Genomic DNA, 12,430 nt, shown 5'->3' on the forward strand with positions numbered 1-12,430 from the left:
CGTATATATCAAGAGGACTACGGCCTCCTCCACTAAAAGCTTTTCAGCTCCTCCTTCTTTCGTTTCGGCTTTACCCCTTGTTTACTGTTCAATCCGCTAATAGAATAGAGGAAAAGAAAAGGCAATGGAATTGTAAGACCGAGTTCAAGAAGGCAAGGGAATATAGGGGCTGGAGCTTTACCTTGTTCAATCTTTCATTTGATTCTAACTTTGTAAACTCTGTCTGAGTCTTCTGACTTTGACTCTTCCTTCACTCGTCAGGATAGATAGTCAAAGGGTCGAAGACATGAAACTGAGAAAAGAAAGGGAGGAGAGGGGTGAAACCGCGAGACCAAAGGGAGAGGGGTGAAACCGAAACCGCGAGACCAAAGGGAGAGGGGTGAAACCGAAACCACGAGATCAAAGGAAGAGGGGTGAAACCGAAACCGCGAGACCAAAGGGAGAGGGGTGAGGTTGATTCCGCTTTTCTTCTCTTCCTGTTTCATCTTATTCTTGTTGAGTCTTGAAAAGCTGCTGAGGAGGAAGAAGCGGTGAGCCCGAGTTTACGAGGCGAACGAGTTCAACCGCTCGACCTATAGGGAGAGGAGTGAAAGAAGGTGAATGAGTTTACCCTGAAAGAAATAGGTGTAGGAGTGAAGCAATGAAAACGAGATGAGGCGCGAAGCGGTAAGACTGTAAAGGAGAAGAGAGGAGTGAAGGTTCAGAGTGAAAGAAGGTTCAGGGCAGGATCATTCATCTTTCATTTTCTTCTTCAATCAATGAATTAGCTTACTCGACTCCCTCCCTTCTATTTACCTCGTGTTTGAATAAATAGGTGAATGAGTTTACCGAGTTCAATCAGTCAAAGGCAAAGCTGAATAAGTAGTGAGAGCAGCTACCTTGTTTACAGTTCAATCAGGTGAAGGAGAAAGAAACAAACAAACACACATCTCTTCCTGTACAAGAAAGCAGTAAGGATACCAAAAGATGCTAAACACCTATTTACCTCGGTTACTATGAAAGAAGGGAATAAAACAAAGCTAGCAAAGGCTAAGAAAGAGAGAGAGGAGCGAAGACGAGTTGGAGAGGTTCCGGGGTTCAGTTTCATTCATCTCTATCTTTTCGTCAGGTGTAGTAGTTCACTTTCATTAATCTTTCTCTTTCGTCTTTCCTTACTATAAAGTCTCATTCAAATAGCTTTACCGAGTTGAAGAGTGAAATCTGGAGAATGAATCTTCTTTTGCTTCAGTCTTTCAATTCTCTTATCTTTTCTTTACTCAATAGTAAACAAGGGGGTTTCATTCACTACTTCTCTTTCTTTCCTGTTACGTCTCAGTCATCGGAGAGTCTTAGTTTACAGTTCCATCAGATCAGGTCATAAAGGATCAGCAATGGAATTGTTCAACCAAACGAGTTTACGAAAGGGGCAGGGTCAGGTTCCGGAGTTCCGTTTCATCTCTTTTCTTTTCTTCCCTGTAAAGAAAGGGATCAAGAAGAAATAGGAGTAAGTAGCTCGACTGTCAAGTTCAGGGAAGGGCATATCGCGGAAGGAGCTCTTAAGTTTGGTTCTCCCTATTCTTGAACTGTAAAGAATCCTTCATCTTTCTTTCTATTCTATTTACCGAGTCTTTGAATAAATGGGTTCAGGAGCGAAGCGAAGCAATGAGACCTATAAAGAATGAGCTTGACCTTTCATACAGCCCCTTTACTTACCTTACCTTGTGTTTGAGTGAAAGAAGGTGAATGAGTTTACTGTTCAAGAATGAATCAATAGGTATAGGTTCAGGGCGAGTCCATGAATTAGATTAGCTGCCTTACCTCGTTCAAGAAGGTAAATAGGTTGTTCAGTTCGTAAACTAGAATGAATCTTGAGTCTTCCTCAGCCCTTCTTGATCAGTCTCATTCATAAGCTTTCGTCTTTGTTTACTCTTCGTTCAATCAGGGACAGGATCAAGAACCAAACAAACAAACACCTCCTCCTGTATAAGTTCAAGGATAAAAGATAGCAGTCCGGAAGATGAAAGAAAAAATAGGGAGAAGTTAATGAGTAAGTAAATGAAGACGCTGCTTTACCTTTTGAATAAATAGGTAATGGCTCAGGTTCTTCTTCTAGCTTGACCTTGTTTACAGTTCCAGAATAAATAGGTGAATGAATGGGCGAAGCAATGAGACAGACCTATAGGTTCAGTCGCTTCTCTTTCTTTCCTTCCTGTAATTCATCTTGTCTTGCTTTAGTCTCCCTTCAAACAAAGACTGTAAACTCTACATTAATCGATAGTCTTGACTTTCTCTTTAGAATGAATCGTTAGTCTTTCCTTTCTTACAGTTCAGGGGAAGAGTTCAGGCTAAGACAGACAGAAGGTAACCAACCCACCCCCGCTTTTGAAGGAGTGAAATCAGGAGAGAATTGACTCGCCAGTAAAGTAAGTAAGTAATGCTTTTTGAGAGGAGTCAAGCAATGAGACCGTAAAATAGTCAAAGAAGAAAGAGGTTCAGGATAATGAGTCTTGATTGAGTGTTTACAGTTCGTGAAAGAATAACAAACAATCACTGAGAATAACTCACACGAACTTCAAGTAATATCTATAGGGAAGGAAGAAGACTTAGACTGAGTTCTCGAATACTGAAACCTGAGTGAAAGAATCAGAATACAGTTTACCTTCTTCAAGAATAAAGAAGAGAACGAACCAAACAAAGACACATTTACTTACTTACCTCGGAAGGTGAAGGAAAGAAAAGAGAAGTAGCGAACTTTAAAGTCTTTGAAAAGAAAAGAGATAGTTCAACCCTAATCATCCTCCTCTTTATTTTGTTCAAGACTGAGGTGAGAAGGAGTTCAGCAGTGAAAAGGTTCATCAGTAATAGTAGAATAGTCCAGCCACAGGAACAATTCAATTAGGTTTAGGTCCCGGAGCTCAGCTGCTTTACCAGAGAGGTTCAGGAGCGAAGCAGTGAAACCTTAAGGGGAGGTTCAGGAGCTCTGCTGTGAAACCGACAGGGGAGGTGAAGGATTTCATAATGATTTATTTCTTTCCTTGGTTACAGTAGAAGTGAAATAGGAGAAAGAGAACAGATTTGAGACACACCTTGTTTACAGTTCAATCAGGTTCAGTAAAAGGGTTGAGGTTGAGTAAGTAGTGATTGATTGAGTTTACCGTTCAAGAATCAATAGATAAGAACAAGAAGGCAGAGGATCAAACAAGAGCTGGGGAACTTTCATCTTGAGTTTCGGCTTTACAGTTCAATCAGGTAATAACAAAGGGTTGAGGTTGAGGATTGACTGACTGTTGAGTCAAATGAATCGGAAGGTGAAGGTAAAGGAATCTTCTTGAGTTTCAGCTTTGTTTACAGTCTTTGAAAAGAAAAGAGATAGTCAAACCCAGAGCTTGACCGACCGACCTTGTTCAATTCAAGAGGGAAAGAAGGTTCCTTCAGTAGTTCATGAGTTTACCTTGTTCAAGAAGGAATAAGGGTTTCTTGTTTCGACTTTCTCTTTGTCTTTTACCCTGGCTGGGAAAGAAGTAGAATGAATCTTCAGTCTTGACTTTCAGTGAACTCTCATTAATCGTCAGTTGAGGATTGACTTCTGTTCTGCATTACCTTGTTCAAGAATAGTGAAGGAATATTGGATAATGAATAAGAAAGGGGCGAAGCCGAGGGGCAGGAAATGGAATTGTGAAATCGAGTTTACGAGGTGAAGGAGAGAGAGGGGAGTTAAGTAAGGTTTAGAAGTCAAACTAATAAATAGTCTAGGAGTTTACTGTTCAAGAATAACAAACTCGAAAGAACTGAAGGTCAGAGAGGAAAAGTTGAATGAGTAAGTCAAGTAGGTCTAGAATCAAGATCAGTGAAAGAAAGGAGAAGAGAAAGAATGAATCGTCAGTTGAGGATTGACTTACACTCTTATTAATCTTTCGTTGAGTCAAGACTGACTATTCACAATCACTGACGGGAATATCGGAAAAGAAAAGGAGCAAAGAGAACAGACCTCATTCAATCAGGGACAGGAGAGAATATGCAGTCATAAGGAGTCTTTCCTTTCAACACTTGATTCATAAGGAGAAAGAATATGTAACGACCCGAAATAAAATAAATAAGCGTTTAAGTTTAAAACATCCTATTCTATCCTAAGTCTAAGAAAATGAATACCACTATCCTATGCATGTGCCATGATCTCGAGTTGCGATGCCGTCGTCAGCCGTACAGGAATGTCTTGCCTTAACCTGAAAAATGTAGTAGCACATGGCTTGAGTATTTAAAGAAATACTCAGTAAGTGACCCCCACTATTGGGGTTAAATGCAACAATCACATGCAATAAAATGATGGGACCTATCTTTCGTTTCGTTTCATTTCGTTTCATTTCTTTTTCGTTTCGTTTCGTTTCATTTTCCCTACGGTGTAATCCTAACAGGTAATCGTGGACGTGTACCATATACTCTACACGCAGCCCATACGTGCGAGTATGAGCTCACCAGCTAGTTCGCACACCGCTCGGCCACTGTCCCTAGCTGGTGGGCATGCTCTGGGGGCCCACCGGGACCCGTTAAAACTAGAACCGTCACGGCAGCGCTATGCAAAGCATAACGATCATTGTCCTGCCATTGGATGTACGCGTCCGTACCCTCGTGATGGGATAGGGGTATCCCCCCAAATGCATGAGCACACAATATGCATGAGGTCCCACTAGTCCTACAGTTATCATTAATGAACATAACCCCCTGTCACGTTTTCATGCTTACATGTCATTCTCATTCTCATTTCTTTACATATCATACATATTCCTAACAGGGTTATGTTTCATGCAATTTACCGTATTTCATGTCATACAATTCATGCAGTTACATTCAAATATTCATACAAACAAGCCATAATCGTTCAAGGATCACACATCGTTACATGCATTACACATCACCTCAGACTAAAAGCATACATTCACGTTCACATTGTTAGGATCGATACCAGTTGTTAGGATCGCACAACAACGCACACGCTCGATCTAGATGAACACAAAGAGAAGGATAGAGAGAAGTTACAAGGAGAACTCTGGCTAAATGGATTTTTTATTGATGACTTCAGGCATGTACAACAAGAGAGTACAGAGAATAGAAAAGTACATTTAAGAGCTTTACTGGACGGGATATATATATGGTTCAGTCTACTAAATATAGCTTTACCAGATTTAACCATCTACTATATATAGCTATGTACCATATATAGCTTTACCGGATATAGCCATTGACCAAGCTATAAATACAGGGAGCAGACTCCATAACTCAACAATTCTCCCACTTGGAGACTGATCCTACACCATACCAATTAGGGCTTTGCATAGCTTTAATTTTCCAACATCAACACATTTTGTCAACATGTCTGCTGGATTCTTTGCACCCTCTATCTTCTCCAAACACATATCGCCTTCTTCCACTAACCTGCGAGTGAAATGGTACCGTCTTCTAATGTGTTTTGTTCTTGAATGATAGACTGGGTTTTTCACCAACTGTATGGCACTCTGACTATCTGTATAAAGGATCTTCTTGCACTGCTTCCGGCCTAATTCTTCTAGATAGTCTGTCATCCATATCATCTCCTTTCCAGCTTCAGCTATAGCCACGTACTCAGCTTCAGTAGATGAAAGAGCAACGCATTTCTGAAGCTTAGACATCCAACTCACTGCTGTTCCATCTATAGTGTAGATATACCCAGATGTGCTCTTGCTGGAGTCTACATCTCCACTCAGATCAGCATCCACAAAACCTTGCAGAACTACTTTGCCATTGCCATAACAAAGTGTAGTATTGGATGTACCTCTCAGATATCTCAGAAGCCACTTCACAGCTTCCCAATGTTCCTTCCCTGGATTTGCCATGTACTTGCTAACAACTCCCACTGCATGTGTTATGTCAGGTCTAGTGCAGACCATAGCATACATCAAACTCCCAACTGCAGAAGCGTACGGAACTGATGCCATGTGCTCACGTTCCTCAACTGTCTTGGGAGATTGCCCCTTTGACAATTTAATATGATTTGCCAAGGGGGTAGTCCTGGGTTTAGCGTTATTCATCTTGAATTTGGACAACACCTTCTCAATGTACTGCTCTTGGGATAGATTTAATGTGCCAGCAGATCTATCTCGAGAAATCCTCATCCCAAGGATCTGCTTCGCTGCACCTAAATCTTTCATCTCAAATACTGAAGACAAGCTTGCCTTCAGGTGGTTTATCTCCCTCATACTTGATCCAGCAATTAGTATATCATCCACATACAGGAGTAGAAACACATAAGAATCAGTGTATTTCTTGAGGTAGCAACACTGATCCTTTTCACTTCTGTGGAAACCACTCTTGCTCATGAAGGAGTTAAACTTCTTGTACCATTGTCTCGGTGCTTGTTTCAGTCCATACAAGCTCTTATTGAGCTTACACACCATGTGCTCCTTGCTTGGAGCTGCAAATCCTTCGGGTTGTTGCATATAAATCTCCTCATCTAGATCTCCATGTAAAAATGCCGTTTTTACATCCATTTGCTCAAGGTGCAAATTCTCCGATGCAACAATACTCAGTAGAATTCGGATAGTAGTTAATTTCACAACTGGAGAAAAGATCTCAGCATAATCAATGCCTTTTCTTTGTGAATATCCTTTAACTACTAACCGAGCCTTAAACCTCCTTCTGCCATCTGGTTCAACCTTGATTTTGAACACCCATTTGTTCAACAGAGCTCTCTTTCCTGTAGGCAACTCAGTCAGCACCCACGTATTATTCCTTTCAAGTGAGCTCATCTCATCATCCATGGCTTGCTCCCACTTAGTTGAATCTTCCACTTGTAGGGCCTCATCAAAGGACTCTGGTTCTCCTTCGTCAGTCAGCAACAGATAATGTAATGAGGTTGAATATCTATCTAGTGCTCTGGTAGTTCTGGATGATCTTCTCAACACCTGCTCAGGTGCAACTTGCTCCACGTCTGGTTCTTCAGCAATAGGATCAGCCACGTCTGGTTCTTCAGCAATAGGATCAGGAGTTTCTTGAGCTTCTTTTGTACCATCACTGTGTGAATTTTCTTGCCACTCAAATTCAACTCCCACTTGCTTCGTAGTCTCAGAGTTTATCTTCTCTCTGTCCTTGTACATGACATTTTCATCAAAGGTCACATCACAGTGTCTTAGGATCTTCATATTTTTCTCATCCCAAAACCTATACCCGAACATGTTAGAGCCATAGCCTATGAAGTAGCATTTCACAGCCTTAGCATCAAGCTTATCTCTCTTCTCTGGATCAACATGAACATATGCAGTACAGCCAAAGGTTCTCAAGTGAGAGTACTTGAGTTCTTTTCCTGTCCATACTTCTTCGGGCAATTTGAACTTCAAGGGTACTGACGGCCCTCTATTAATCAAATATGCTGCTGTGTTCACAGCATCAGCCCAGAATGCCTTTGGCAATCCAGAATGAATCCTCATGCTTCTTGCTCGCTCATTCAAGGTTCTGTTCATCCTTTCTGCAATACCATTTTGTCTTGCCTTACCGGGAATTGTTCTTATTAATCTAATTCCCTCAGCTGCACAAAATGTTATAAACTCTGATTTGTTGTACTCTCCTCCATTGTCAGACCTCAGGCATTTGATCTTCAAGCCGGTCTGATTTTCAACTTCAGCTTTCCACTTCTTGAAGGTGGTAAACACATCTGACTTGTGTTTCAGAAAGTAAACCCATACCTTCCTGCTGAAGTCATCGATGAAGGTGACGTAGTACCTTGATCCACCAAGTGATGAAACTGGAGATGGTCCCCAGACGTCTGTATGGACCATTTTCAACCGCACTTTCTTCGGTTCTCTGGCAACCTTTGTGAAACTAACTCGTTTCTGTTTGCCCATAACGCAGCTCTCACAAAGACCCATATCAACAAATTTTAAGCCTTCTAAAGCTCCTTTCGCAGTGAGCATCTTCATTCCTTTGACGCTCATATGTCCAAGACTATTGTGCCATAGACTTGAATTGGAAGCACTCTCAGCAGCAGCAGTCATGTTTATACACTCTGCAGTAGTGTATAAGGTTCCAGATTTTGTGCCACGCGCAACAACCATGGCGCCCTTCACAATCTTCCAGGAACTCTTTCCAAACTCTGCTGCATAGCCTGTGCTATCCAACTGACCAATAGAGATCAGGTTCTTCTTGAGACCAGGAATGTATCTGACATCTTGTAATGTCCATTGATTTCCTGCTGGAGTTTGTATGGAGACATCTCCCTTTCCTTCAATCTCCAAGGTTTTATTGTCGGCAAGATACACCTTCCCGAAATTTCCTGATTTGAAATTTCGAAACAATTCCTTACTTGGAGACGAATGGAACGATGCACCTGAATCCAAAATCCAGGATTCAGCTGGGCTATCCACACTAAGGATTAAAACGTCCTCAGCATCTTCTGTTGTGTATATAAAATCATCATCATCTTCAGATTTATGATTCTGCTTCTTCTTTAGCTTTGTACAATCTGTCCAAAAGTGTCCTTTTCCCCCACAGCTCCAACACGTTACGTTGGGTTTGTTTGGAGATTTTCCCCGGTTCTTTGATTTTGAACGCCCATGTTTGTTTGAGCTCTTTGATTTGCTTCTTCCCCTTCGATCAACACTGAGAGCATTGCCTGATGAATCTCCAGTTTCCCGTTTGCGAATACTTTCGCTGAGAACTACATCTCGAATTTCATCAAACTTCAGTTTATCAGATCCTCGGGAACTGCTGATTGCGGCAACAACAGTATCCCATGACTCGGGTAAGGATGACATCAAAATCAACGCTTTAATTTCATCTTCGAAATTAATTTCCACCGAACCCAGTTGACTTATGATCATATTGAATTCATTTATATGATCCGCAACACGTCCACCTTCAGACATCTGTAGATTGAACAATCTACGCATCAAATACACCTTGTTCATAGCCGACGGTTTTTCATACATATTTGACAGCGCCTTCATCAGATCTGACGTTGTCTTCTCCTTGATGATGTTAAACGCCACGTTTCTGGATAGCGTCAACCGGATCATCCCTAAGGCTTGTCGATCCTTGAGCTTCCACTGTTCCATGGTCATGGTATCCGGCTTCACCCCCAACAGAGGTTCGTGAAGATCTTTCTGGTACAGATAATCTTCAATCTGCATCTTCCAGAAACCGAAATCGGATCCATCGAACTTCTCAATTCCAATCTTTGAACTTTCCATCTTCACAGATCGTGGTGAATTTTGCCTTGCTCTGATACCAGTTGTTAGGATCGATACCAGTTCTTAGGATCGTACAACAACGCACACGCTCGATCTAGATGAACACAAAGAGAAGGATAGAGAGAAGTTACAAGGAGAACTCTGGCTAAAAGGATTTTTTATTGATGACTTCAGGCATGTACAACAAGAGAGTACAGAGAATAGAAAAGTACATTTAAGAGCTTTACTGGACGGGATATATATATGGTTCAGTCTACTAAATATAGCTTTACCAGATTTAACCATCTACTATATATAGCTATGTACCATATATAGCTTTACCGGATATAGCCATCGACCAAGCTATAAATACAGGGAGCAGACTCCATAACTCAACACACATAACTACGTACTTAAGCACCATAATCTAGCATACAATGCATCATATCATAAACAAGTCATAACGTAAACACTTCATAGTCATATCGTTCTCTAATATTCTTATACCTATCACAGACATATCATTACGTGACGTACCTTAGTCATATCGTCACAAGAACGTACCCTAATGCTATCGTTTTATCAATCTATCACAAACCTAACCCTTTCTACCAATAACCTAACCGTATTCTTTCACCATTCTCTCCTATCCATAGCACTTCGGTGTGTAACCTAACTCTAACGTTTCATGAACGTATCTTACTCCTATCGTTACTTCTATCGTTACATTTCGTTTTGTGCATCCTTCTCGTATCCTATCTCAAAAATCTCCTAGAGCACATCGTACGATAATTATTATCATACAATCCACATATTATATAACATAACATAACATATAGGAAGCATATCGATCCACAGACAATTCACACATATCAATATATATGACACGTGCAGAACCACAGGGCACGTGTCAACATAAAAAAAATAACCATGCCAATAGTAAGGTCACTTACCTGGATAGCTTAAGTCGTTGTCACAAATATATCTTTAATGAAAGTTCAATTCCGTCCTTTGAAATCCGAGTCAACCTATATGAGCTCATGACATCAGTTTCAATTTGAACTCTATAAAATTATTTCCCTAATTTACATTGCCCAATAGTAAAATTCTGATCTTTTCTGTTAGACAAAATTTAAAGAATCTCACTACCCTCTAATAAAAATTGTGATGTTTTCTGTTACACAAAATTGGAAGGAGCTCACTGCTGTTTGATATTTCGTTTTATTGTTAAATACTGTTTAACAAATCTTTCCTTAATCTCCCTCTCTCTCTCTCATCTTTTTCATTCTGTAAATAGGTTTTAAAATTGGGAAGAGCTCCCTGCCGTCTGATATTTACTTTTATTGTTAAATACTGTTTAACAAATCTTTCCTCAATCTCCCTCTCTCTCTCTCTCATCCTTTTCATTCTGTAAATAGGTTTTTCAATTGTGTAAACAGATATTACTGGTCAATTTTAAGTACAGACTACGATCTTTTAGTTTATAGATTTGCCACCTAAAATTTTATTGCATCTAAGTTATAACCTTATCGTATAATTAAAATGCTAACAAAAATCTAATAATTGTATATGAGATCTGATTATTACAGACTGTTAAGATAGGAAACAAGATTTGATCCTAAATTAATTTCTTATCACCATAACTATAAAGGAAAAGGAAATATGAGATAGGATTTTACCGTAATAACTGACAAAAATCTCTAAATCTGCAATCTACGGAAAGCCATTGTACTTCTTCTCAGATCTGACCATTGTTGTTTTTCTGTTTCTTTCTTTTTCTTTTGGCAGGTGGGATGGATCGAGGAGAGATAATTGTGGGAAGGGACAAAGGAATAGTGGAGAGAGGAGGGGAATGATTTTTTTTTTTTTTTTTAATTCTAATTTTAATTAATTAATTAATTTATTATTATTATTATTTTAACTATTTTTTATAAAGTTTTTTTTTTTTATTTGTTTATTTCTTTATTTACTTTTTGGCTATTACAGAATATGCTTTACCTAGTGATCAATAGGTGAAAGAAGAATCGGCCAGGAGAATCCAAAGAAAAACTCACTATCAAAGAATAAGGAGAGAGAACAGCTAAGATTCCGAGGTTAAGGGAAAGTCATATCGAAAAGAAAAGGGGCAAGGAGTGAAAGAAGGATTATAAACACTATGAAGCAGCTCCACTGTAAAGGTTTGTTCTTCTTCTAGCTTTACCGAGTCAAGAAAATAGAACAGACCATAAAATAGTTCAACCAACCCGAGTGAAAGAAGGAAAAGGATTGCATATGCTCGAATTAATAAGGAGTCTTTGGTTACTGTGTTTGAATAAATAGAAATAGGGCAGGGCAAGGAGCAGAGCAACTCGACCGAGAGGGAGAGGAGCGGAGCACTGAGACCGTAAGCTAAGTCAAGTCCAGGCCAGGAGGGAAGATGCTAACACCTATTTACCGAGTTCAATCAGGCAGAGTCCATGAATTAGCTGCTTTACCGGCCTCCGAGTCCAAGAGTGAAATGAAAGAAGAAATAGGGAGAGGTTAATGAGTTTACTGTGTTTGAGTTCAATCCGTCTCATCCAGCTTACCTAGTGAAACCCGATTTCAATAAATGGTCTAAAAATTAGAGGGAGGCAAACAATGTTCAAGAAGAAATAGGTTCCGGTTCTGGTGCAAGGATGACGAATGTTTCATTTGAAAATAAAGAAGAAATAGGAAAGTTCAAGTCAGGTTCTTCACTTTACCTTGTTCAAGAGTTCCATCCGTCTCATTCATCGAGAATCTGTCTCCCTTCAAACAAAGACTGTAAACTCGGATAGTCCATCTTTCAGTAGTGATTGAGCAGGAGAAGGAGCAGGAGTGAAAGCAAGCAGTGAAAGAAGGATTTCTTATGCTTTACAATAAATGAGGGAAGTAGTGATTGAGTTCAGTCTCTTTCTTGTTTCGGCTTGACTTGAAACACTTGAAGAATAAGGATAAGGATCAAGATCAGTTCCTTCATAAATAGGTTCAGGCAATGGAATTGTGAAACCGAAAGGTTCAGGAAATGGAATTATGAAACCGAGTTGGAGAGGGGTGAAAGAGCTCGACCGAGAGGGAGAGGGGTGAAACAGCTCGACCGAGAGGGAGAGGGGAAGGGGCGGAGCCACTTTAACGAGTTGTAGAGGTGAAGGAAATGGAATTGTGAAACCGATAGGTTCAGGCAATAGAATTGTGAAACCGATAGGGGCAGGCAATGGAATTGTGAAACCAATAGGTTCATGAGTTTACCGTGAAAG

At 40.1% G+C, this 12,430-nt stretch overlaps 1 long non-coding RNA gene across 1 annotated transcript; it reads right to left on the reverse strand.

Moving 5' to 3' along the window:
* Positions 1–4,063: 4,063 nt before the first annotated feature.
* LOC147789983 (uncharacterized) lies at positions 4,064–11,177 on the reverse strand. The gene is made up of 3 exons (XR_015423072.1): positions 10,853–11,177; positions 10,127–10,201; positions 4,064–4,202 (listed from the first exon to the last, which is right to left on the reverse strand). It is a non-coding gene; the product is annotated as an uncharacterized LOC147789983 (long non-coding RNA).
* Positions 11,178–12,430: the final 1,253 nt, after the last annotated feature.

The sequence above is a fragment of the Cucurbita pepo genome, chromosome 12 (genome assembly GCF_057944985.1).
Source record: "Cucurbita pepo subsp. pepo isolate OVF chromosome 12, ASM5794498v1, whole genome shotgun sequence".
NCBI lineage: Eukaryota > Viridiplantae > Streptophyta > Magnoliopsida > Cucurbitales > Cucurbitaceae > Cucurbita > Cucurbita pepo.